Consider the following 25,971-nt stretch of genomic DNA (forward strand, 5'->3'; position numbering starts at 1 on the left):
GTTCCAGCTTTGGGGCTCAGAGACTGTGGGGCTTGGCTGTGGGCCTGTGGCCTTTCTATTAGATCTGCAAAGAAGCATCATGTCAAATGCTTGCAGCCCAGTCAAGGGGCTGGTGCAACAGCCCCACGGTGCTGTGCTGACACAGAGCCAGTGTCTCCCATTGTAACTGGGCTTTTGTGCCTTCTCTGACAACTGTCTTTTCACAGTTAAAGTGATTGCTGCAGACAGGAAAAATTATTACTGTGTTGCTTGGAAAGGAATTGTAAAGCCCAGAGATATTTTGCTCACACAACATTACACAATTAGCTGCTGGAACATCGTGGTGGCACTGACAACCATGAGACCTTCTTCCTTCAGCTGCAAGAGGTATAGCACTTCACAGACTCTCATCCTGTTGGGAGATTTCAGTCAGCTGGATGTCTGTTGGGAAAATGACATGGTGAGCTGAAAGCGATCCAGGAGACTCCTGGAGACCATCAGCAATAACTTTCTGGTTCAGGTACTAGACAGATCAGCCAGAGGTGAAGCACTGCTGGACCTGATGCTCACCAGTGTGGAGGAGGTCATTAAAGACATAAAGATCAGAGGCAGCCTGAGCTGCAGCAACCAAGCCCTGGTTGACTTCTTGACCTCAAGGAATGTGGACCTGGCAAAGAGCAGAGTCAGGACCATGAACTGGGAGAGCAAACTTCAGGCTGTTTAAGGAATTATTGGATGAGATCTTCTGAGAAGCTGCACTCAGAGACCAAGGAGTGGAGGAAAGCTGGATACTCAGAGATACCTTTCTGAGAGCTCAAGAGCTGTCTGTCCCCCAGTACAGGAAAACAGGCAGAGGAGGCAGGAAGTCACCACAGCTTGATAAGGTGACCTGCTGGTCAAACTGAAGGAAAAGAAGGGCAGTTACAGGCAGTGGAAACAAGGAGGTGTCACCTGAGAAGAATATAGGGATGCTATCAGGACATGCAGAGATGGGATTAGGAAAACCAAGGCATAGAGAGAACTGAACCTGGTGAGGGTTGTTAAAATCAAGAAGGGGTTCTATAGGTACATTGGTCAGAAGAGACAGGCCAAAGAGAGTATACCTCCTCTGATAAATGAGAAAGGAGAACTGGCTACAGCCGATATGGAGAAGGCTGAGGGACTCAATTTGTGCTTTGCTTCAGTTTTCACTCGCAGCCAGGGTTATATTTCTCACATCCCTGGAAGTCTTGGTGGGGTACTGGGGAAGTGCCGGTTGAGTTTACCAGAGTCTCAGACCGATGATGGGCCTAAATTGCAACAAACACCTTTGGGGTAGTCCAGAAGCGAACTGGACACACTGCTGCTGCTTGATTTGATTCCCCAGTTGATGCCTGACATGACGTTGAGTGCGTATGACATGTTAGAAGATGCAGGACACAGCAATTTAAACTGACATAGAAGATGCAGCATAAACAAAAACAAACAAAGACTGCTCAGAGCTGTGTCATAAGCTTTATACACCAAAGGTTTGTGGCAGAAAGTTGTAGGGGCTACCAGAAAAGCAATCTCATGTTCAAAACCATCTTCATTTGAACCGAGAGGTAGCTCATCTTCACAGATGAATTGCTTTAAAACTGTATTTAGATGAATATGTATACAAAGACACAGAGTAAATGGATTTTGTTCTCTCTTTTTGTGGTGAGATCGCTCTTGAGAAAGTATATTTTAAATTAATCATTGTATTGAAGTCATCAGAAAGGAAGATTCAACTGCACAAAAAAACATAAGTGGAACAAGCAATTCAGAATCTGAGAGCAAGCTAGGTAAGGAAAATCATGTTCACTGAACTCCATTTTTTTAATAGCACTACAATGAGCCCAGCTCTGATTTGTTTGAAATGCGGAAATCTACCTGAAGTAGCTACACTGAAGTCAAGACTTATATGAACAGTTACGCTCTCAGTACCTTAAGTACACTGTGGAAACGCGGATAGATGAAAGTGAATGTTAGATAAAATTGGATTTGGCATAGTAAATTTATATAGACTTTTTAGGTCTGTGCTATTTCTGTGGGATGCTGTTCTGTTTTGAATCTAATTTTAGTGTGGAGAACTCATTTGATTTCCTTTTTCACATCCATATGTGCTCATATGGTGAATTTATAGTCTTTTTACTAGGTTTTCATTATGTTAACTCTAATTATTATAGCGCTGTTGAAGCAATGCCATAGTTCATATTGAGATATAAGTTCTTCTGTTTAGTCAGTGAAAGTATTTTTATTTTTAGTTAAACATTACATTATCAGGAATGATGAGTTGAAAACGGTGTTGTTTTTTATTAATGGAAACGGATGCCGGAGGAAGGCGTGGGTCCAGTTTTTTTTTCTAGATGAATCAAATAATTAAGGATGTACTAAAATTTACTGAAATTTAAACCCAGCTCTTAAATAGAATTAACATGCTCTGCAGATGTTGAGAGACACTATTTAAGTGATAGAGAATTTAAAAACAGCTGCAAATAACATCTTCAAAGTACATGGCCCTCTCTTCCCTACTGCTGTTTTGATGGCTCACATTACAGCTTTTCATACAGGTGTATGATGCCTTCCTGCTTGGGTCTTTCTGTGATGGACATCCATATTCCTTCTTGTTGTTCTCTTCTGTCTTTAGGTTGAGACTGGAGTGAGAGCTGCAGCTCTGACAGTGTGCTTGACTTAGATCTCAAAGCTAAGGATTGCATTTCAAGTGCTCATTGAAATGTGGTGTTCTGTGGAGAGTCTGTTACAACAAGTGCGGGATGTATACAAATGCACTCACGTGTTTCTCTGAAAATACTGGCTGCCTTTTTTCTCCTTCTGTGATCTTGGTGTTGCCCTTCCAGAGATGTCAGGTCTCACTGTGCAAAATGCCATGTCCAGGCCTCACAGATCTTCCAAGAGACAACAAAATGGGAAGCAGCCCTCACAGAAGCACACAGAGGTGGGATCAGCATGGAGAAGGGGTGGGTGCCTGTGTGTGGAGAGGACAAGGGAGGATGGCAGCGTTTGGGGCTTTGAGGGAGGAACTTCTGGGAAGAGGTTGAGTTGAAATCAAACAGCAGAAAAAAAGCTTGTATAGAACAAAAGGAGGGTGAAAATGTCGGTGAGGACATGGAAAGTCATTGTGAAAGCGTGCTTGCTGATGAATGAGAGTTGTGAAGTGAGGTGCTAGCTGATTAGGTTGCCTGGTAATTTTATTTGTTCTTCATGTTTCAGGAGAATATATCGCCTGTCTGTTGTGAGGACTCCTGTACAATTTCTTTCTAATATTGGATAATTCTTCTTTGTGGTCTCTGGCCTCACAGATATATCTGTGAAATCTCTCCCAACTGTATTGCTGCTGGTGCTTGCATTCTGGCGTTTTTATTGAATCGTTTTGTGACTTGCCGTAAACAGGCCACGTGGTATGATGGTAATAATGTCCAAGTGCTGCCTGTGCCAGAACTCCTGTCACACGGAGCATAATGAAGGCAGGTTTTAATAAGGAAGTGGCAATGCGCTGGCAGACTGTGTCAAGATAGTGTGTGTCACATATTTTATAGCGGTGTTTTGATACCCCAGCGGTCTGTGTGTTTGTATATTTTTATAGCTAAACACTGGGATAAGCTATAGACGAGCATTCCTATTTAGGGTACTTCTGGGCCACCACAGCAATCTTTTTTGGCCTTGCAGTTGCTTCTTCCTCAGCAATATATGAAAGAAAAAAAGTCTTTATCATCAGCTTTGCTTTTGCAGTGAAGAATTAGGTGCAAGGAAATGAAACATAATTGCATAATTTGCTGGACAGGCTTTGACCTGAGCTTAAAGGTTTAAATGACTAGAAAAAAAACCTGTGTGTGTTTGTTTTTTAATTAAAAACATGCGAATGGAACATATATCCTCTACTGCTGCATAATCAACAAAATATGCTTAGCCTGAAGTGCAGTAGAACATAAATGGATGAACAGAAAGAGAAACATCAGCTCTTGCAAAGAAGTCACTGAGGGCTTCTGTTGTTTCTTGTGTAAAAGGAAACTGGTACAGTAGAAATAGATTAATTTTTATTCCGAGGCTGATCTTTTTACCATTCAGAACTTTTTAACAGGATCCTTTTGTGTTGGCAGCTTGCCTCTGAGGAAGGACAAATAGAATAAAGTCGGATGTATCGTTATAACATGAATTAAAAAACAAAATTTATTTTGTCTGCAGAAGCATGGGCAACCATATTCTGTTCTTGAAATAATACATGTAATTCAGGTTGTACGATGTCAAGTTTGCTTGAAATGTTTTCTTAGTTTGTTTCCCTGTGCTCTTCTCTCACCCACTTCCTTCACCTTCCACCTCTTTTCCCACCCCCTGCAAAAAGGGGAAGAGAGAGCAGGAGGAAGAGACTGAAAATAAGTTTCTGCTATGTCAGACATGCTCCCTATCCACGTGGATCTTTAAGCTGGACTCATGTAAGGCCAGAGAAGATCCTTTCACTTGGATCTGCACATAGTACACTGTGTTCATGCAGAACATGGAGCTTCTTGAGTTCATTGCTGTGACTGGAAGATGGCTCCATTACTTTGGGACTTTTTGCTCACTTCCAGCTTAAATGCAGCTCTGATTGGGAGTTAATTCTCATTTCTTCTTGTGCCTTTCTCTTATTTAACTTATCTTCCCTGTTGTATTTATTTCCTGATGTATTTGCCAGACATGATTTTAATTTAGGTAGTTCATTTCACTGTAAGTTTTTTTTCACGGGTATGCTTCATTTGTAACAAGCGAGGTACATAAAAAATAGCAGCCTAATTTTTCTGCGGATTAGGAGTAGCTCTCTGTACAGTAATAGTTTTGGAAACCATTCGAAGCACAACATCCATTATTTCAGAGCCGCTCAACTTCTGACATCCTTTTTGCTGTCCATGGTTATTATGTTGTTATTTATAGCATCTGAATTCCAAACTGTTAAAATTTATTATACCTTGAGAAGTCATGTGGATTAAATGTGAAGAAATATATTTTTATATATATAATCTTTTCTCTTCCCCTGCAGTGATACTGTGCACGCCAATTGTATCACCGGAGACCCAAGATTTTGCCTCTTAGGTTTTCAGAGTACATACAGTGTCACATACACAGGTCTGGCACACCAGTATCAAAAGTACATTTTGACCTCCTCCTTTTTTTTATTATTTCATTAGAGTACCTTCATATAAATAGGAAATAGTTTCCTGGTGTTACGTTGCTTTATAGATAATTTTCATGAATTACCTAAAACAGAAATTTCATTGACCTGAAGAGGAAAGCAGATTCTATTTTTTCAGAAAAACTAAGCACTGCAATTCACAAGTTCAAGCTCAGGATAGTGACCTGGCTGCTCTGATTCTTGGCCTTTGAGGTAAACGGCTGGTTTATGTCTTCTGATCTTGTGGTTTCTGGTTTCATACAGCTGTGAGAGCATCCCACAGATGCTTTTTTTTGTCTTAATGCGGGCAAGACCATTTCTAATTCCAAACTCTCTTTGTCTGCTACAGTGAGCTGCTTAACTAAGCTGTTCTTATCTTGGGAATTTAGTCTTCCTCATTTCATGTGAGCAAATGCTTGATGAAGGACTCTTCCAGCCTTCCTACAATAGTGTTTTATGTCTTAACAGCTGGAAGTATGAAGATGAGTGCAAACAACCAATAGCTTAACTTCAACCCAAGCTTTGAAGGTCATTGTAGAGAGGGGATTCAGTGGCTCAAAGGTCTTTGTGTGGCAGGATAGATTTTAGGCTATGTTTTGTTTGTCTTGGCTTCCTGACTTTTTTTCCTGCTGACACAGTTCTGCTAAGTCCTTCTGAGCCATGTAGCTTCATAAACGGATGTGGAACCTAAAATCCTGGATTTACACTGTTTTATGCTTTGTGAGGAATGGTTCCCTTGGTATGTGAAGACTTCTCGGCTCATGACAATTGGTCCATCTCTCAGTAAAGAAGCCTTTTCCTCAGGACTAGACAGCCCTAACATTGGAAACAGTTCCTCTCTGCCTGGTTAAGGTCTGTTGTGACAGATACTGCATTTGTAACTAAGGAACACATATTGGCTCTGAGCATGCGAGGCTGAGGGAGTGGAATTTCTTACTCCTGTCCTTGATGGCAGGATCATGTGAAATGAACAAGCATTTCTAGCTCATTTTAAAGAGGATCTTGTTTGTGTGGTGATAGATAAAATCACCCCTATGTGCTCTCTTTCAGTTCTTTTGGCCTACCTTGCAAGCCACAAGAATGTTTCTTCTCTCACGTAACTGTGAAGGTGACCTTCCTTTTGCAGGTACCTTTTCCGGGGAGGTGGAAGAAATCCCAGGAGCTGCTGCAGACTGTTCCAGGCCATGTCCTTGCTGGGCAGCGTGGTCCTGTGCCCGTTTTGCAGTTTCTACACGGGGTGTTTTTGAATTCTGCCTAACTGCCGCTGTGCAACACGTAGCCAGGCTGTTTGCTTCCACTGCCAGGGCCCCTCCTCACATCCACCATGTCTGAAGGTGCTTTTTCACTTACTGGCAAAAGCATCTCAGTCCATAGGGATGCTTGTAGCAAATAATGAGATCATACCCATGTAGAAACAGTTGGATGTTTTAAAGGCTCTTACAAGATTGCCAGGGTGAATCCCCTGCCGCCATGTCAGAGAACTCAAGCTACTTTTGTGCCCCCACTGAACCACACCACCAGTTCTCATTTCTTACAAGACCCCTTTGGGCACTCTGCCCAAAACGTCATGGAGCTTAGATTTAAAGGCTAAAATGTTGTGCTGGGAGGGAAGGCCACAGTAGGTCTTTACCTGAAAGTCTCATTGACCACTTCTGACTGTGTGAACATGCATGGGGATTTCTCCTGGACCTCTCCACTTACACCCTTTATAAATGTAATGATGGGCTTGAAAACAGATAAACTTCTGTTACCTGGAGATCTTTACAGCACATAGCCCACATGAGCATTCACTTTTTGCATTCCTATTCCTTTCCCTTCCCTCTGCTACCTGACAGTTCTTTGGAAACTCCTGCATTGCAGTGGGATCAGAATCCACATTGGCACGGAGCGTGCCCTGTCCCACAGGCACAGGGAGGAACCATGGGGGATGACATATTGATGTGCCAGACAGGAACAGTGACAGGGTGCATCTGGACCTGCTGTGGGAGAGTTCCTGTGAGCTGTGCATATCAAAGGTCTGAAATTGCTATATATATCCTTTCTTTTCCTCATGAAATCGCTCTTCGTTGTTTCCAGTTATTTTCAGGGAAGTTTCGCCATGCTCAGGTTTTAAGTTCGGGCAAATCTATCATCGATGGTTAAAAAGTTGGACTGATTTTAAAACAAGGTTCCCTCTTGTTCAGAAACACGCCGTCCCATTTATTCTTAACATGCCCAGCCATGTTCATAAGCTTTGCTCATGTTCTTCTAAATGAAAATGTCACACTTCCTTTTCCAGCAAACTTGTGAAACTGGTCAAACTAGCCTGACACAGCAGCATAATACTGCACTCGATTCTTTGGCTTTGTAGACAAAATGCAACCCTTACAATGCCTGTGTCTGGCTCCAGTAGATTAAAGCCTGTGCTTTCTTGTAGGATAAATGATGTGGAAATCTAACTCACCTTGATGTGTCCTTTCTGTTTTTTTTCTTTCTCTATTTTCCTCTCTCCCTCTCTTCTTTTTCCACTGCCCCTATCTCTTTTGAAAATAGTGGAGAGAAGTTCAAAGCGATGAGGCTCGCTGTTCCGCCTTGTGGAGTGAATACGGAGTGATAGCTGGGGGAGTGGGGAGAGACGAACATGGCTGAAGTGCTGACGTTGAGATGGTGGCTCTCTCTTCCCTAGGCTTTTTGAGCCTGCAAAAGATGGGAGGAGATAGCTCATTTGAAGGGGGGGAAATCTAACATGGGTCACTTGAAAGCCGGCGTGTTGTGGAGTAGTTTAGGATCTTCAGATCTGCTGCATTCTTACTAGTGCTATTTACACAATTTTCCTTTTTGACTGCATAGCCCAGGAAGGTGAAGGTCAGAGGAGTGATTACCATCTGCAGCCCCCTCATTTCCCATTTATAAGACAGAACAGCTTCTGGGTTTTGGAAGCTGACTCCAAACCACTTCCAACCATATCTAATGAATTTCTTTATAACTCGCCTGTTGTCTTCCACTCTCTCCAGCATACTTTCTCAATGCGCCTTTATGTTCCCCTTTGTCCTTGTCCGCCCAGCAATATGTACCTGATGTGCTCGTTTCTGTAGTGCAGCAGTAAGCTGGAAACAAGTATTAATGATGCAATGATAAAATGAGCTGAGATGTCACTTCTAATTACAAATATCCTATGCAATGTAAATGCTCAAGAATGTTAGAAATTGCTTACTTAGCTGAAGTTCATAGGAGTATAAGCATTAATGTTAACCGTGTTAAAGAAATGGAGGCAGGGAAGAAGTAAAAATAAACATGCAGTTCTGAGGTCAGAATCTAGAACAAGTTGCACAAAACAGCAGCATCTTCTTACATGCGGTGGTCAAAACAGTGATGGCAGTGATGCTTTTAATTGCCCAATTTACAAAGTGAAGAATGACCATGACAAATAGCTTCTGGGATTATGCAGCTTACTGTAGATACCTTCCTCTTGTACATAAAAACAACAAAAAAGCGGTTTTCTGCCTAGTTCCAGGCTATTTAAAAAAAAAAAAGAAAAAGAAAGAAAGAAAAAAAGGTGGGTAGATATAAAGAGTATTGAATTGCAAATATGGTACATTCATGTATTTGAAGTTTATGCAAAAAATAATGCTGTATTCTCCCCTTTATTTTCACTTCGGGGTAATAGTAAATAAGAAATCAGGCCTTCAGTCCTATGTTGTAGTTCATGAAAATTTATAAAAGCTAAATACTGTTTCTTGCTGTTTGTTTCATGTTCCCAGAGCTGGTTTGTTTATCCCCAGGAAGAGGTGGGAGTGTCTCTAGGGATGCTGGCCTCACAGCCTGAGTCTGGGAACAAATTCATCTAACACAGCACTCCGAAATTAAAAGAAGAGTTACTGGTTGGTGGTTATGGAAATCTGTTTTGGTAACGTTACACCACAAAATCCAAAAGTAATTTGGAAATAACATGGGCAGGTGCAATAGTGCTAATATTCAGGGTATCTGACGTTTCCTATTGTGTGAGCTCGGTTTAAGCTGCTTACAGAGGTATTTTTTTTAAGCATCAAAAATTTCAAATCAACAGCTCAGCTTTTCTTAAAAATGACTTTAAAGAAAAATCTGTTTAGACATGGTATTTTTAAAAAGCCAGACATAACAACAACAAACCCCACAACCCCGTCTCTTCAATTCTCCAAATGTCATTTTTTTCAGCAAAAGATGTAAAACAAGAACAGAAAAAAACACCTCTGTGCCTGTGGTCAGTGCACGGGACAGAGCGCTTACCGTTGCTGTGAATTTGCCTGTAAGGTGTGTTGGTTCATGCCAGCGCTGCTGCTGAATTCCTCATAGAGGCTCTGAGCACGACCCTTCTGTGCGAGCAGCCGCGGGCCTGCGGATAGAGAATGCTCCTACAGCGGGGCTGAGGAGCAAGGCCTGAGCTGAGCATGAGGCTGCAGGGAGGGCAGGAAGGGCGGCAGCTGGCAGGAGGAAGGGGCAGAGGTAGGAGAAAGAAAGCCAAGATCTGATGAGCGGCCGAGGATGTGAGCAAATAGGAGGCAACGGGGAAATAAGACCTTATCTGAGTTGATATCAGCAACCTTGACTTTCATGTCTTAACTTCTGATCCTGTTCTGGTAACCTAATGCAGTGTTCTAACAGACAGGGCTCTGTGTATGTGTGGGCAGCCTATTTCATGAAGTACATATTGGGCATCCATGGCCTCCAGTCGTATTCTGAACAGTTGCGATGCATCTTGATTTGTGATTTTGTGTTTTTTGAGAAGGAAGACTTTAGAGAAATAATCTGACTTACGTGTCTGAGATTTTCCCTTATGAGAGGGGATCAGCAGCATCTTTCTATTGTAGAACTTTCTATTGTAGAACTTCAGGTTTGTTTGGTGTGTCTGTGGTGTTGCTTGTGAAGTGATGTAGTGGCTTGAGTTGCAGTGAATGTGGATATCAAGATGCTTTTTGGAGATGGGAAAGCTCTGTTAAATGTGATTATTAGACTTACTGGTACCTCTTCCCAAGCAAGTTATGAATCCTACTTTATACCACACTTCTCCAGCTTTCAGTATGACTTTGGCACATAAAGAATCCTTTTGTAAAAGAGGTAGGATTTCACACTGGCTTTTTTTCCTTTCTTCCAAATGTTAATATAGTTCCTTTCACCTCTTAATAAAGAATTTAAATATCTTAACCATTCTGCTGATAGGCTGTTATTCACACTAGGAGCCAAAATAATCTGCGCTCCTGAAAGCTCACAGAAGCAAATAAATACTTTTATCAGGAATGAGTTTGGACTTGAGAGTTGACTGCTGTCTGTGCTAACACCTGTTATGTCGTGCAAAGGGAGAAAACCTGATCAATTTTGACTACAGCCTTTTATGCAGCAAAAAATGTTCTGCCTTTTTACAGTTTTTCTTCTCTTTTACCCTTAAAGTACCTGAGTTTAAAGGGGATATCTGAATGTCTCTCCATGGAGACTTAAAACAGCCTTTGTGCAGGTATGTTGAGCAGTGTTAATAACAATGGTTCCTGGCAATTGTGAGGTGGGATCTGACCAATTTTAGTAAAATGGTGGCACTGAACCCACAGAGCTTGCTTTTGAAATAGTGTTTCAGTTGGAAGTGAATTGAAGTGATGTTTTATGAACAGTTTCACACCTTGCTATAAATGATAGACAGCTGCTAGAGGAGGTAATAATCTGTCTTCATGTTTGATGCCTTCTTTTATCAGGCTGAGGCTTTTGACTGAGTCAGATCTATTGATTAGCATTAGTTTACTACCCAGGCAGCCTGCTTTGCATGGAAATGTCATGGGCTGGGGATAGTAAATGCATGCCAAGCAAGAGCTTGAACTCTGTCTAATGCTGCCTGGCAAATTACATGTTTGCGGAATGTTTAGTGAGGGTAATAGCTTTGCAACCCCAAAAATGTTAAATGGGGTCATTTTTATCTCCTGTGAACAAATATTGGGGGAGTAAATAACAGGGTCACATGGAAGATATCCTGTGCTTCTCTTTGCGTTATGGAGTATAAGTATATGCAGTGACAGCGTGGCTGGAAGACCAGAAAGTTTGGGCTGAAATCTGCTTCACAGCAACGGTTGTGTGTATGGTAGAAAGAATGAAAATGGAAGAGTGGGAGGAGGAAGGTGATCTGCATCATTACTAGTAATGAAATTAAGCTGCCTCTTCAGGAAAAAAAAATAGTTGTAAATGAAAGAACACAGAAACAACTTGGGGAGACAAGAATTTGGTTGAATGCAGTGTTGATCTAAAATACTGGGGGGCTTGTTTTGATATTCCTGTTGTGCTTGCAGGGTTCCAGGTGCAACCCTGTATACATGTATGGTCACTTTGAAAGCAGAAGCTTCAATCTAGTGCTGCTCAGTAATTATGTTAACTGCATTGATGGAAGTTAGCAGAATGCTAATTGTAACCTTGGGGAGGAGGAAAATACTCTGGATATATTTAGCAAAACTTTCACCAATGCAGTATTTTACATTAATTTTAACATTTTGAAATATATGTATTAAAAATCAGAACTTTTAAAACCAAAATCGGAAAAGAACAAACTCTGGATATTTTACTGTCAGAAAGGCTGTAGTGTTAAGGTTAATAGTTTGATTTAATCTCATGCTCTTCTACTTCATTGTAATTGTGTATTTTCAGGCAGCTCCCCCCCCACACACACTGTGCTCCCTTTATGTGCTTTCATGTGTTTCTCTAGCTTCTGTTTCCATACAAGGTTAATACTTCTCCATACCGTTCTGAACCTTCACAGATTGAATCAATGCCTAATGCATGCTTTTTCTGCCACTTACAAATAAAACTAACGTTTCTTTTAACACTGTAATTTCTTTTATGCTGTAGAAAATATGTTTTGTTTAGCCGGTCATTACAAAAGACTTAGGATGCACAGTAGGTGATAATCATTCCTTGAAGTTTCTGGTATTCTCATTCCACATACACCCCTTCAAATAGCAGCATTACTATTAGAAACAATTCAGAATATAATTTGGGTTCAAAAGAAAAGAAAAGGGGGGGGGGCAGGCAATTTAATGTAAGGATATTGTTTATTTTAAAGTCTCAGCATCCTGTGGGTGTGTGGTTTTTCTGTTTGAGCAGTGTTTTTAGCCATTTCTGAGAACAATGCTGCGTGTTGCACAAACATGTCGTGATTGCTTATAAAAAAAGGTTGCTTTATTTCATACTTAATTTTAAACAATAAAGGACATAGTGTTGTTTAACTCACAGATAACATCATCTGAGAAAGGTGGCTATTAATTCCGAAGACCGAATGTGATCGAAATAGGAGAGGAAATGTTGTGGGGGGGGAGCATCTCATGATGGTTTGTGAAAGAAGCTGCAGCCTAGTCTGTATATCTGTGGAGAAAACAATCTGCAAATGCAGAAATTTGCTAACAGTTTGAAAGTGGAGCTAATGTGTGGCATGCCTTGGCAAGCTCTATCTTGCCAATTTTTCTTCATCCCCTCAAGCATATGCCTTGCTTGCATAACCGGTTTGTAGCCACATGGATTCAGCGTTCCATGCTGCACGGAGGCTGTGCAAATTTATTGCTAATACTAAAAGAACATTCATGTGAGGCTGTTGTGAACAGCAAACGAGATCTAAAAACTCTCAGGTATTACTTCTTAAAATAAACAGATGACCTGGTGAGCACTGCATGTGTATGTCACATGGCTCTGCACACCCCAGTACTGCACTCCATAGGAGGAGGGGAGATCTCTTTGTTATGAGCAAAATCCCCCTGCATGAACTACCCCTAAATGGTCTTCAGCTTGGCCAGAATGTAGAAGGCCATAGAGCCCCAGAACGTTCTGTTAATACTTTTCCAGATGCCAGTAGAAGCCTTTCTTTCCAGCAGTGCCACTATCTTGCCTGAATAAAATGAAATTTTAGTTCCATGAAAGAAAATGTTACCAGTGTTCTTAGCAGCTGTGAGAATTGTGCTATGCTGATTAGATGTGACACACGGAAGAAAAACTGCTCGAGCAAGTACAGCTGCCTCTGGCCCTGGCCTTGGGAGGAGATGTAAAACTGAAGTCAGGCCACCTGTAGTCAGGATGGGTTCCATAGCAAACCAGCAGCAGAAGAAAGGAGGTTGTCCCAGCTTGCGGCTGTGATTTCTGTGCAGCCGCTCCCCCGGCTCAGCCTGCAGACCAGAGCTTCTCCCGCACCTGGCAGGACAAGAACTATTCCGATAGCCCTTTCTCATTGTGTTACAAACAGCAGTAGGCTGCATAAACTGAAGGATTTTCAGACTGTTCTTTGAAGTGCCATTAGACTCTGGTTTGTTTGTGCTCTGTTTGTTTTGATTTTGTTTTCTGGCTGGAAAATGCTAAGTGTCAGCATGCTGCTAGTTGTGAGATGCTCAGAAGATGTGCACTGAAGTGCAATTGGTAGCCTCTGCAGAATGGCAAAGGACAGCTGAAGTATGGATTATATAGGAAGCTATTCATCTTCCTTCAGAATACAATACGCAATCAGGAATTTTTCTGAAAGTTGAGTAAATGTGCTTACTGTATGGTCAAGAAGGAAAGGCCAGTACGGGTTCAAAAGGCAAATATAATAGCAAGGGGATTCGGTATTCTTACAGAAGATTATACTGTTACATATTACAGCACTCGAGTATCTCAAAGATTAAAGCTTATTTTATTACATTCAATACAGAGTATATGTGACTTACCACCAGTCTGTAAAAGTCTCTTTAGAAATGTAGTTTAGTCGTGTCGCAAAGAAAGCATCAGGCTTGTACATGAATCTTCAAGGAGATTCCTCCTTTCTCTCCCCAGCCTCGAACCACTGAACTGCTCCTGCCAGTGGAGGATGGGTGGATTCTGTCCCATCATTGTTTTTTCAGCTAGGCTTAAATCCAGAGGGCAATGCAAAAAAGCACTTAATGAGCTGGGAATTTTTTGTTTTTTACTATTATTATTTTTGTAATATTTAATTGCAGAAACTTAACTGGATTTTAACATTTAGCATCTTATTACTTACTATATGTGTAATGGTGAGTGATCTCCTGAGCTCTGGTTCCATGGACATGGAGATTTTTCAGACAGATTTCACATGTAACTTCTGACAAATGTAATAAGATGTTCATTTTTTGCTGATTTGACTAAAAGGAAGGCATGGAAAGAGCAAACAAGTGGAGGGAGAGGGGGGGGTGAAAGAGATGAACGATGCTCTCTTATGAACCAAAACACAGTTAAATGGATGTACTCCTGTGTGAATTAAGTTCTGTTTATTAAAATCTAGGAAAGGAAAATGTTGCATGGAGTCAAAGTGTGTCCTTTTGCTGCTCCCACTTGCTTGCATCCTGGTTTATTTCCATGGTCGCGGTGTTGTTTCCTAGCAGGAGACCAAATAGAAGCATGGCCGCTCTTCCCAGATCAGTCTGAAGTCCTAAACTGCTGCCCAATTCCGCACAACATGCATGCAGCACCCACCCTCCTGTCCACGTGAATAACCATGTATTTCAGATGCAGCCCAGCTTCCCGTCAGTTTAGTTAAAGCAGCTCGTGCAAATGTATCTAAACCAGGCGCGTGGATAAGCGTGTGCATGTGTGAAAATGAAAAATCTTGTCTGTGCGCAGCTAATCCTCAGTGGTGGGGGACTGAGCACGATTGCTGGTCGTTTTTCTGTGAGAAATAATCAGTGGTGTTTCCCTATAGGCCATTTTCCAAATGCTGGGGAAGAAAGGAAACATCATATTCCTTTCCCCACTGTCTCTTCTTTTCTAGCATATTGTTATTGCTGCTGCTAACAAGTACAAATAACAGTGTTACATTATTTGGCTGCTTTGGCTTTTTAGGAAATCTACAAATGATGGATAATCTCTGTTCTTCGGTATTAAAAAGTAACCAACAATAAGAAAAATCCAAACCCCGAAGAAGCAAACAAAGCATTCAGCCTGGTTACCTGCTAATTGCTCTCTGTTTTTTCTACAGCCTGCAGAAGGCCCCAAGGCTAACATGCCACTTACCAGAGCTGGCTTTCAACTTGCAATATATCTTACAAGCCTGTCTTCCTATTCTCTTTTCATTTTCTTGCCTCTTTGCTGATGCAACACAACTGCTGAGCTTCTTTGGGGGCTGTGGTTGGGGAGACACCATATGAGATTTTTGTTTTGTTTTTAAGGTAGTCTGTTTTGTTGTTGCTTTTTTCGTAAAGTTACCAGAGTAAGGAATAAAAGCTGACAGCTCAGATCTAACATGGCTATTCTGTTAATTCCAAAGACAAACAGCTATCCAATAGCCTGTCATTTTGCATGGAAACATAAATATTTAGTGCTCTTCTGAGTGGAATTAAGTATATAACTTCTAATGTATTACTGCTTCTGGGAATATCTTTCCTCTACCAAATGCTGTTGAAAAGTGAATATGAGTAAGTTGCAATTTTCCATTAAGCTCGTCTCTCCGTTTCCCTTATTTCATTCATGGGCTGTTGAATTGGGTGCCGTGTGCTGGTCACTGAAGTGCATCAGCTGGGGAGCATGAAATGAAAACTGGATCATTAGCAGAACTTTCCCTTCTTTAGCTCTTCTGGGTGTTCGTGTAAAATGGGAATGGGGGTAAAAGGAACTTTCATCAGGCTTGATTCACTAAAACCTTGTAAGTGTCCAAGTACCATCCATCAGGAGAAGAGGCTCTGTGTGTGTATGCAGAAAACTGGAGGACACGGAAAACTCTGACTGCATCTTGCAAAACCGCATTCAATTACTTTAATACATTCCAAAGCAAAAAACAAACAAACAAACCAAAAAAGCAGTGCAGGTGTTAAGAGATTTAGTTACATGCGTGTTTTGCATCTCATTCTGAGGTTTTCTTAAAGAGCTTTAGTGAACTGTACGATCAATTTCTCCTGTTTTTACAACCAAAGGAGGACTCAATTATATGGAGTCTTTCGTAGTAGCTGGATATACTTTTTTTTTCCTTCTGTTATGCAAACAAAAACTGTTTTTACACAAGTTTACACTAAGACCAGAACACACAAACTCAACAAAAAAGAGCAGTGTTTACTTGCTGATATTTGCAAAATGCAGGAGGTTTAAGACAGCCATCCCTGTTTTACCCTATGGAAGTGCGCTGTGGAGCGCTGTGCTGAAACAGGCACACACGGCAAGCTACAGCTCATTATTACATATGGTGCTGTCTACACTGTTAGAACCATGGATCTCAATTTGCTTGCTTGTGGTTTTGAGATTTTGCTTTTGTGACACACAAGTCTGGATAGTTTTTCAGTAAGGGAACGGGGACTTACATGATTATTGCTAAGAAAGAACAAAAGTTATAGTTCCATAGAAGCGAAGGTTTGTACATCATGTTAACTGAGATCTGTGGAAGAGAACTACATCGAGGGGCATGTGGTATATATACACAAAGCTATTTTACCAGGAACGTAATGTTCTCTGTTCTTTGCGTTCTGGCTGATGTCAGAATTTGCATTGAAGCACGGATGCAACAAGGCTAGGGAGCAAAATCTAATCGGGCCAAATGGAGCTGATTCCCATAACTGAGACTCAGAAAGGCTTTATTTGTAATGTTAATGTCAGCTGCCTCTTGTGAAGACAAGTAAATTATGTGCCCAGTACAACAAAGATGATTTTCCACTGCAAGGTAGTTTGTAAGATCCAAAGCCAAATTCTTTGTAAATCTGCTACACCTTTGCTGTCACCATCCTTCTCTACCTAAAATAACTTCCAACTCATGTAGTGCTTTGAACAGTAGCTTCTGTTAAAGAATTGCATGAAGAAATTATTTTTATACACACATATATATATAGATACATAGCTGCTAATGCTGTGGAGGTGAGAAGACATCTGCCTGATAGCTCTGAGCTGTCATAGCTGGCTTTGAATTAACACTGTTTCAGTAGTAGAAGTTGCCATGTATTTTACTTCTGTTTTGAAGAGTTTGTCTTCATTATTATCCCAAGAACTCTGACCACATCATGCAGTAGTTACTTGACCAATTTAAAATGGGATTAGACTTGTTGCCTTCATATTCAGCAAGCCTCATGGAAGACAAGCAACATGAGGAAAAGCCAGAGCAAGTTGTCCTTTCCTGCTGCTTAACATGAGCTATCAACTGAAAAAGCTATTGTAGTTGTTCCTGATAAAACTGTAACATGGGGGAGGAGGGAGTCGAGATGAAAGAAAAAATGATGGCTGTTAACTTTATAATGACTTGCTCATTGCTTCAGCCTATCTCAAGTGATAGAATGATAAACCTTTTTCTTTTGGGGGGATGTAGATGGCTTTGATTTGCCTGCATTTACTTTTTCTTCAAGATTAAAGAAAAGAAATGTCTCTTGAAAAGGGACGAAATACTGGCAGTCATTCCCAAATTTCTGCTGATACCTTAAGAGTGATTTACCTCACCTTACAAGTAATGCTGACTACATGTTTTAAGAATTAGGTACATCAACACATGGTAAACTGTATTCCACATTTAGTCAGTAAGGTAAGTGCAAATTAGAGAATGTAACAAGTTAAAATAATTACTCACTTCTTCTCTTAAGGCAAAGGGTGAGAAAATGTTGTTTTATCTCGAATACCAAAGTGACTTAACCTTTCAAAGTATGTTTTCCAATATGGAAAACCTGGCTTTTCAGGAAGAGTCTTCCTGTACACAGACTGTGTCCAACAGTGCCTTTTAGGACAATATAATGTTCACTTGCCATCCCCCCCCCCACACACAAATGGCATGTGTTTTGGGCACTCTTAGCTCGCAATAGCAACAGCAGAGTGTCGTGGCATCAGTCATCAGTTTCGCTGTTTGCAGTTTGTTGCTCTGGCCCATCTTAGTAACAAAAATAAGTGGCAGTAGCAGGAACTGTGCAGCACTGGAAAACCTCTGATTCCAGCTTGAGATCTTCACAGGAACATGTACCCTGCTTGTCAAAGATGCATTTATATGTATATGTACACATACATATATGTGTTGCATCTGTATTTGGGTGACTGGCTTGTAGGGGATCTTTCTGGGGAAAGGATGTCTACTGCTTTTGGATTCACATTTGCATTCTGATACTAAATGTGTGCATGGAAAATCGTATGCTGAGGTGCCATTTCAGAAACACCTGCAAATTCCAGGTACCTTCTAAAGCAAGGTAGCACACTGAAAGGAAATGAGAGTTCTTTCTATCGAATGTCCAGTTAAGCTGTAGATGTCTGCTGCAGAATGTTGCAGATGCTGGAAACAAATATGTGGGATCAAAATAAATACTGGACAAATTGGTGGAAGAAAACTTTCATCAGATATTACTTAGTGCAAAGGTGTGACCTCTGGTTCAGAAAGTCTTGAGTCAAAAATCACTAAAGATAGGAAATATATCTGAAATGGATGAATATAGCTGAATAAACCACACTTCAAGCTTGGTGGGTGGCTGAAGTTGTGAGTGAACCCATATGCATGCAATGAAAGCCAGAAAAATGTATTCCCTCAGCAGTATCTGCAGAGGAACAAAACAAACATGACCCCTGGTTTAGGTTGCTCTGCCCAGTATTGCGGATTACTTGCTTGAGCTGCAGAGAAGAGGGGCTCTGTAAATTAAGTTTGCTCAGGTTGCGCATGCTCTCCCGCTCTGCCTAGAACTCCCAAGTAGCGATTTCTTGGTGCGAACTCTTCCCACCCCGCAGAGATCTGTGAAGGATCCGTGCTCTGTTTTCTGAGTCGCTCCTTCAGTGAAATGTCAGTATCATCCTTAACGTTCTGGATTGCTCATCTATTACAGCCAGCGTCCACCTACCCTCTCTGCTATTTTTATAAAGAAACCAATGGTCTTCATCATGGCTATATCATTTTGGCCAAAAGGAAGAGTAGAGATCAGGATCTTACAAGGAACCATTATTTACTTTCTAGGACGAAGTAAATTCTAGGACATGAGCTAAGTTTTTCCCTAAGGCAGTGTCACAACTCCGCTTGAGTCCCAGGGGTTTCTGTGTTCATGTTTTCATCCAGGGGTCTGAGGCTTCCTTTATTTCCTGCATGTTTTGTAATCAAGACAAAAATTATATCAAGAGGACTCCAGCAGCTTTCTGGATCTGTGACTAGAATATCTTAGTGCTTGGTGTTCTGAACTCAGGGGCTGTCACTGGTTAAATGATGTGGTAAGGATAGGGTCAGTTACAAAAGGCACATGATGACCCAAGCGTGTTTCACCACAACTCAGGCAACACCAGCAGATTTTCTTCCTCAAGTTGTAGAGATATTACCCAGATTTTATTTTTTTTTTTCATATATTTACCAAGCAATACACACTGTTGGAGCCTCAGTGACTGATGCCAGTTTTGGGTTAGCAGAGCTTCCATCTCTCATGGACTTTTCGGCCTTCCGTTAGGTTAATGGTATTTGGTGAGAACTGCAACTTGGAGCTTACATGAGGAGGTATCTGAAAGGAGAAGAGTAGTTTACTCACAGCCTATTCTGTTTGTGAGCCGTGTTACTGTCACAAACCATCCTGCTATTTCTCTCCTAGGAGTGCCTTAGAAAAAAAAATGCTCGATTAGGAATGGAAGAGGAGGAGCAGCCACCATCAGTGGTTGTAGCAGTATGCAGGGCACGTGGAGGGGGTCATGTTTGTCTTCTTCCACTGCAGATACTGCTGAGATAATAAAATTCTTGGTCTTTCTGTGCTCACATTTGGTTTCACTCACAATGAGAATGTACACATAGGCAGTATGTATACAAGAACAGTTACCTGTAACTGTAAAATACGCAATTAAGAACAATTATTGAAAAATTTTATGCTTGAGCATTTTCAAACAAAAGCCATGTTTATGAAAGGTTGTGGGGAACCTAATGAAAGATATTTCATTCTAATGGAATAAATTAGCTTTGTTACAGGTTTCTTGTTTCAGAAATTGGTCCCACTGTGCTATGGAGCATGCAGAGCTCTGTTTGTAAATCTCCTGATGCGTGGTGAAAGATGAGAACTTCAGTAGGTTGTTGAATCACCAAGCCGAGGCTTCTTCGGCTTTGCTCGTATCCATTTGGGTGCCTAACTTCTGTACAGTGATCATGAATTCTCACTGCTGTCTGCATCTGCTACAATGGATTTCTTTTCAGAAAGACCCTCTTAGAGAATCTGTGTAGTCCATATGAAGATTTTTCTTGTATACAGCAGATTGCTGCGATCAGCAAGTAAATGGCTTGTTTGTGTTTTGGAGTGTTTCCCCCCTGATGTGAACACTGATGATGGCATTATTTAAAAGGGTGGGGGGAGGTGGGAGGAGAGAGGGGAAGAAAATAACCAGGACCGGTGGCAGTTCATCACAAAGTTAGGCTCTTAAATTTTAAGAGTACAAGATTGTAGTCTCCTAACCTATCTACTTCTTTACTGCACATAATTAATTGCTGAAGAACTCTGAGGTGCTTAAACTGAGTTATAAATAATGCATTTCAGTATTGTTCTCATGTTTCTTCTTTACCAGTGCCTTCACGGAATGTAGATTTTCAGTGTTCTGTGTGGTGAAGCAATTATCTTGGCTATTTTTTTTTTTCCTTCAGGAATGGTTGCCTGGTAGTTACCTAGGTAGCTCCTCCACTAGAAGCACAATGGCTTTCAAACATTTTTCTTCTGATAAGGGTAGCATTTGGAGGACTGCATTAACTGGCTTAGTCTTCTGTTTCAATCTTGCTTTATCAAGTTGATGATATTGGGACTGACGCTTTGCTAATGACAATTTCATTTAGTGGTAAAAGGAAGGGGCTGGAAGGCAGCACTCATCTAATCATGCAGGCATTTGTCTGCATTGGCTCCTTTCACGTGTTCTGTATTTTCCTAAGTTTTAAGAGGATTGGACCAGTATGTCAAATATTTATGCATATATACCTTATTTTCTCTCTCAAGTGTTCATTCCAAAGCATGGGAAGAGATGTGAATAATTCCTGGGAGGCAACAGAGTCTTAGAACTTTTATTTAAAAGGAATTCTCTTTGTTTCAGAGCTTTGTGATGGTGTGTTAAATGTTCAACCTTGAGATTCTGTGACTCCGTGATTGTACGTTGCTATTGGATTTTGGAAGATGTAGTTGCCAGCAAGGGAATTTTCTTTTCTAGAGCTTTGGAAACCTGATTTTCAAGGAAAGCGGGGTCCCTTTCTGTTTAACAGGCACTGAAGATGGGATGGCATTTATTTCTCCATCGGTTGTTTTTTATTGTTGAGTTTTTTTAAGCTTTCCATCTTGTAATGCTCTTGTTGGCAGTTACAGATAGTCATACATACAAAGAATTAGTGTTTTCATTTGAAAGGGTTGTAAGGCAATACAGACTATGTAATAGGTGGCTGCCTTTCCTCATATAAACAGGCCATTTGCTTTCTGTGAGCTGTAATGCAAGATTTTTAGTTGTTATTGACTTGTTTCAGTACAAGACTGAAAAAAAAGCATCTTCTGTCCTATTTTAAAAAGTCACATCTGCTGCTTACAAGTTACTGTGGCTGAGTTTATTCTTGTCCCTGTTAAAGTTCTGATGAAGTGTAGGTATTCTTTTCAAAAGACGGTGGATGTTCTTTTGTGATTTTTCCCCTACCTCAGAGTATGAGATTTTTTTTTTTACTCTGTGTTTTTCTGTTCCTGAAGCCGTCCTGGGTTTTGGTTTTGTTTTTCCCTAGCCCTCAATGCTGGCCGTTAGTTCAGATAGTCTGAGAGAGCCTGCAGAGACATATAAAGTGACAGATCATTCTTGTAGTGCTTCCCACAGCTGCTGGGGGTAAAACAAGTAGGGTGGATGGGATTGGGCAGTGTGCCTGTAAGGGCTGGCCATCAAAGAGCACCATTCTAAGCAAGACAAGTATGAGATATTTAATTTGGGCTTTTCAAGCAATTTAGAAGGTCAAGGTAACCCTTAGATTTCTCGAAGGAATTTCAGCTTTGTTAGATGATTAAAAAAGTACACGGTGGTGGCTAGTTTTACCTTGCGTTGGCCTTCCTGAACGGCAGCTCGCAGCTGGCCCTTGCTAGCCACCGTCCCTGGCTGCGGGAACGCTGGGTCAGCATTCCCAAAGGAAGCATGCAAAATTGTCTCCTGCAGTCTGCGAGCCCAAAGGCCTCTTAACAGCAAGGAGCTGTAGTACTCTTTAGCCACTGCAGCATATTTCTCCCTGCACAGATGACCTAGAGGAAGCCAGATAAGGCCTACGGGTCCCATCAGGGGGCAGGTTCCCATTTTCTGGTGAGCGTGGCAGCCGGCATGGCCGCCGGCAGCGTCCCAGATGGGCTGAGGCAGAGGCAGGAGCCCGCCTCCTCTGGGAGACCTCGGCTGCCTGCTCCCTGCGCCTCTTGGCTTGGGAAGCTGCTGAAGGGTTTTCATTTCAGGGCAGAGGGGAACAGATGAGGACAGAACAGGGACTGGATTTTTCTTTCTTTGATAATTTGAAAACAAAAACAACACCAAAAAAAAAAAAAAAAAAAAAAAAGGAAAAGCTCTTCAAGCCTCAGCATTCCAGTGCTTGTAGGGGGGCATTTTTTAGCTCTTGTAAAATGGAGGGGGAGGGATGTGAAAATAATCATCTAAGTACCTATTTACAGGTTCAGGAGCTGCACAAGACAGAATCCGAAGTCATTTCCAAAAAGCTCCAGGTTTTGTAAAGCTTTTCATTTTCCTTGTTCTGAGCCCAAACTCAGGATTTTTGAGTGCTTCCACTCGGTGGTAACATTGACTCCAGTTTTGGCAGCAGGCAAGAAACATGATTATTTTGGGCATTTCTCAAGAATCTTTTTTTCCGCTATTTCTAATACAAGACTTTAGAGTCACCCCTGTGCCTTGCCCGAGCTCATAGAAAAGTTCATTTCAAATGGTGGGAAAACAGCCCTGGTCCAGCTACAAGTAACAAGGGCATCCGATGATTGCGGCGAGGTACACGCGCAGTCCTTAACCAGTCTGCCTTCCCTCCTCTTTAAAGCAGAGGAGGTATTCTTTTCTTGAATTCCTTTGTGGGAAAACGTGCATTAAGTGTGATTAATATGGCCAAAGGTTTTGGGTCAGTCCCGACAATTTGTAAATGAGGGCTTTGTTTTCTGTGGGGTGGGGGTTGTTTATATTAACCTTTTCCACAGTAATAACTGGAACCAGTCTAAGTAACAAAATCAAGTGGAGCTTTGAATGTATTTTTTTTTCCACGTAATTGTCATGTGGTTTCTGTGGCATTGGACACCATCACCCAATAAATACATCCCTTTCTAATCACTTTGTATTGAACATTAAGTAATTACGGCAGTATTTGGATGCGTAGTAGTAGTTGTAAGGTGGTTTTTTGCTGTTTCAGAGGTAGCACCGGAATCTTCAAACCCAGGTCAAATGTGGATACATGGTGGCCTGATTTTCAGAGAAGTGAACTTAATTGAAAATGCGAGTGCTGATCATTTCTGAAAATCAGGCCAAATTATTTCGGTGACTACGTATGAGCGCAGGTATCTGATAGCAGACAGTCCTGCTTGAGCATCGGTAACGTTAACGCTTGTATGCGGGAATCAATGCTGTGCTTGTCCATCGCCATCTCAAGTGCCAAACATGAGTGAAATTAATTTGTTACGGTGTGCGCACAGGAAAAACGTTTGGACACTTTAATGTCCCGTGGCTGTTTAGTTTTAAAGTTTTACCTGACACTTTTAGTATCGGAACAAAGAGCAGCAAACGTTACTTTCATCTCCCACCTTTGCCTATTAGAGTCAATTAATACTTTATTTACTGGACCTAACAGGCGGCTTCCTGTGCGCCTTATCTACCCTTCGTTCTTCTGTCCTGGTCGGAACGGCGCAGCTCCCCCCGTTCGGTGTGTGTTTATCAGGGCTCCGTAGGGCGGCTCACGTTGCTGTCTCCGAGCCCCTGACCCCCGCACGGCGCAGGACGCAGCCGGCGGAGCCTCCCCGCGCGGGCCCCCCGGCCTCCCCGCCCCGCCGGGCGCTCGCTCCCCCTTCTCCTCTTTCCCGGAGTTAATCGCTGGGCAGCACGAGGATTTATCTATTTTTACGGGTTGCCAGGGCCGGGCTCCGCGCGAGGGCTCGGCAACTGGGACGGAGAAACGCCGGCCCCCGGCCCGCCGCGCTCATCCCGTCGCAGCGCTATCGGGCTGGAGATGTGCCGGCCGCAATGCCCGGCGTTAACCGTTTGCCTCTCAGCGCCGTGCGGCGGGGACGGTTTTCGGGGGGAAAAGCCTTAGAGCGACACGACTGGTGGCGGCGGGGCGTTCCCCCCCGCGTCGGCACAGCGAAAAGGGACTTTGGGCCGAGGCGGGAGCGCGGGGCCTCGCGGTACAAAGGCCGCATTTAAACGACGCCCGCCGCAAACCGGACGGCGATTGCGACACGGCGGGCAGCGCCGGGCCGGGCCCTTCCCGGCAGGCCCCGCGCCGCCCCACCCCTCCCCCGCGCCCCCCGAGGCTCCGCTGCGGCGCGGCCTCTCCTCCCCCCGCCGCCGCGCTCCCCTCCCCCGCACGTAGGCGCTTGGAAGGCAGGAAAAAAAAATCCCTCTCCTCTCCCGGCCCGACTAGAAAATCAGCCTTGTTTCCTCAGAAACCGCAGCTGCTGCGAGCGGCGAACACGTCAGGCGGCCCTCCGGCACGCACAGATGTGCCTTTGTGCAGCCGGCCCTGAGCCGCCCCTCGCAGCGCTGTGCCCGGGCACTGACGGGCCGCTCCCGCCCCGCGCGGCTCCAGCGGGGGCTGCGGAGCCACGGGGCTGACAGTGCCGGCAACTCGGAAACTGGAGCCGGGGCGGCGGGACGAGCCCGGGGTACCGCTGCCCTCGGGGGTCCCGCCGACCCCGGGAAGGCTTGAAATAAAGCGCTGCCTTAACACTGAGGCCCCACGCCGGTTTCGCCCCCACTCTCGCCGCTTCGCCCCTTCCTCGCGCTCCCCCTCGCTCCTTTAACACGACTTTTGGGGCTGGACGTAGTTCTGCTGTCGCGAGTCGCGACTCGCTCTGCGTAATTAAAACGAGCGGCCGATTGCAGCGCGGGGATGGAAAGCAGGCCGGGGGAGGGGGGGAGAGAGGAAGCGGCTGGGCCGCGCTGCTGAGGCAGACAAAAACAGGGCTGGTCGCAACGCGGGGGAGGGGCGCTTGGGCCGCCATTGGAGCGAGGCGAGAGGAGAGCGGGCGCAGCTGCGGGAGCGGGCGCGGGGCGGCAGTTGTGCGCGGAGCGAAGCGGCCATTGCTCTGTCGGGCGGCCGCGCGGGAAGCGCAGCTCGGGGCCTTCAGTTACACACAAACGAGGAGAGCAAAGCAGCTCCCCCCCACACACACACACTCTTCCCCCCCCCCAAGCTCGTGTTGTTTACTTCCCTCTCTTAACAATGGCTTTACAGAACTGTTAGACATTATTTTGGTACTTCCTGCAAATCTGCCCGTGATGGCTCACTCGGAAAAATATTTCTTCACTTTAATGAAATCTGGTGTATCCCAGAGAGTGCGAGTTGTGCACAGAAAGCCCGGTTGCATGTGATGGTTCTGACAGTTCAGTTGTGAGGTGGCACAAGTGACCTTTCCTGCTTACAAAAAAAATTAAGTCCGGTTCTTCCTTTCCCAGAGCCTGCCAGGAATAAGCTCCTACCATCCCTATAACCACAGCCAGTGGCTTATTTCCCGGGCACTGACGGGCCGCTCTGACACGTGGCTGGTGTCCCTTCATGGCGTTGACGAGGAGACCTGTGCTTTCACCTGGCCTGCTGTCACCTCCCCACCCTCGGTGTGGCAGGGCACCCCGCTCCCAACTCAAGGTGCCTCATCATGCACCTCATTAGGCCCCGCACTGCCACGGGTGTTTGTTGGGCTCATTTGTTTCTTTGTGAGTGGAAATAAAGGATCTCTGCGTTTTGGACACTGGCACAGCTCTTG

General features: G+C 43.3%; 1 protein-coding gene and 1 long non-coding RNA gene across 24 annotated transcripts in view; one reads left to right on the top strand and one right to left on the bottom strand.

The window, feature by feature from the left end:
- Nucleotides 1–25,971, top strand: part of ARID1B (AT-rich interaction domain 1B) — a 309,844-nt gene that overhangs the window by 129,267 nt on the left and 154,606 nt on the right. The window lies entirely within an intron of this gene.
- LOC146761392 (uncharacterized) lies at nucleotides 7,667–9,657 on the bottom strand. The gene is made up of 2 exons (XR_014944027.1): nucleotides 9,392–9,657; nucleotides 7,667–7,822 (listed from the first exon to the last, which is right to left on the bottom strand). It is a non-coding gene; the product is annotated as an uncharacterized LOC146761392 (long non-coding RNA).

The sequence above is a fragment of the Coturnix japonica genome, chromosome 3 (assembly GCF_054131305.1).
Source record: "Coturnix japonica strain WE chromosome 3, WE-NBRP24, whole genome shotgun sequence".
Taxonomy (NCBI): domain Eukaryota; kingdom Metazoa; phylum Chordata; class Aves; order Galliformes; family Phasianidae; genus Coturnix; species Coturnix japonica.